This window comes from Microtus ochrogaster, unplaced genomic scaffold, assembly GCF_000317375.1.
Source record: "Microtus ochrogaster isolate Prairie Vole_2 unplaced genomic scaffold, MicOch1.0 UNK27, whole genome shotgun sequence".
Taxonomy (NCBI): Eukaryota; Metazoa; Chordata; class Mammalia; order Rodentia; family Cricetidae; genus Microtus; species Microtus ochrogaster.
Window position 1 is genome coordinate 3,224,030 of NW_004949125.1, and position 1,812 is coordinate 3,225,841.

Genomic DNA, 1,812 nt, shown 5'->3' on the forward strand with positions numbered 1-1,812 from the left:
GCTGCTGTGCCCAGCCAGACTCGGCAGGTGCAGGGGCTGCTGTGCCCAGCCAGACTCGGCAGGTGCAGGGGCTGCTGTGCCCAGCCTGGGACCTCTGAGAGGAGGAAGCCGACTCCGGCAGGTGTCCCCGACCTCCTCTTCTTGCCATGTCACACATGTGCTCACACACAATAAATACATGTAAATGAAAATTTAAAAACCAATTACAGTGTAAATGCCAAGCAGGAGGCTTGATAGTGCATAATTAAAAAAATTTTTTTACATTGTTTTATGCTTGTTGGAGACAGGCATGTTACCCCAGCTGGCATGAAACTTGCTATGTCGTCCAGCTTGTCCTTGAACTTACGTCCAAGTTCAGGGGTTAACGGTGTGTGCTGTCATGTCCAGCACTAAAGATTTATTTTTAGTTTTTAATTATGTGTGAGTGTCTGTGTCGGGGATACCACATCTGTGGGAGTACCTGCAGAGGGCAGAAGGGGCATCGGGGCCCCGGGTCTGGAGGTCAGTGTGGTGGTCAGCTGGGTGCTGGGAACCAAACTCAGGGTCTCTGCAAGAGCTGCAGGTGCCCTTCACTGAGCCAGCCCCCAGTACTAACATTTTAAATCCGTGATTTGTTCCCATCGTACACCTGTAATCCCAGTGTGGAAGAGCGGAGCCAGGCAGACACCTGGAGCTCATCGGCCAGCCAGCCTAGAGAACTGATGAGAAGTGAGAGACCCTTCCTCAGAAACTAAAGCGTGGAAGGCTGGGGAAATGACCCAGAGGTCTTGCAGAGCATCCCAGTTCAACTCCCAGCTCTTACACTGCGCAGTTCACAACTGCCTGCAGCTCCAGGTCAAGGGTTTTTAAAGCCTTTGGCTTCACTGTGTGTACCTTGTGTGCCATTTCCCCATACAGACACGTGCACATAATTAAAAATTAAATAAATCCTTTTTAGAAACAAGGTGAAGAGTGAAAGGGAAAAGCACCCAGCATTCCTTTCTGGCTTCCATGGGAGATAGTGAACACACACACCACTCATGTACACACCACGTATATACCACACACACACACCAAACAACACCACACACCCAGCACACACACAGATACCACACACATAGATACCACATACACACCACGCACAAACACATACACACACCACACGTATCTTCTGAACTTCAATTTCTTCATTTGTAAGATGAGTTAATGACTCGCCCGTAATTTGTGAGAATTAGAGCATAATTGATGTTAAAGTATTTAGCAGTACAAATATTTGGTAAGGTGTTCAGTAGGTGGGAAGCTTATTTTCCTGGCTATTAATCTGTCTCCCTTCCTGCCTGGGGCAGCCCTCCTGAATGCCTGCTGCTGCAGTGTAATTACCCACGGTGCCACTCTCAGACAGGAGTATTCCAGTCTGGGCAGCTATTATGTAGTCCTTAGTGAGAGCCCAGACGCGGTTGTAACTCTGAGTCTGAGAGGTGACCTGAAGCGTCTGTCAGCCTCCCGTCCCTCAATTTGTCATGTGCTTTCTGTTCTTTCTGTTTTGCTTTTTTTCACCCCTTTTTGGTTTTTCAAGACAGAGTTTCTCTGTGGAAGTCCTGGAACTCGCTCTGTGGACCAGGCTGGTCTCGAACTCACAGAGCTCCGCCTGCCTCTGCCTCCCGAGTGCTGGGATTAAAGGCATGCGCCAGGACCGCTCGGCGTTATCGCTTGCTTTCTAATTTTGGCACATGTCACCAAGTATAAGGAGCCTGATGGTGGGTACAGCAAAATGCAGAGATGTTCAGTAGCTATATTCTTTTCTTTTTAAGATTGACTTTATGTTTAAATTAT

The 1,812-nt window shown here is 48.2% G+C and overlaps 1 protein-coding gene across 3 annotated transcripts in view; it reads left to right on the top strand.

The window, feature by feature from the left end:
• Positions 1 to 1,812, top strand: part of Daglb (diacylglycerol lipase beta) — a 36,066-nt gene that overhangs the window by 7,808 nt on the left and 26,446 nt on the right. The window lies entirely within an intron of this gene.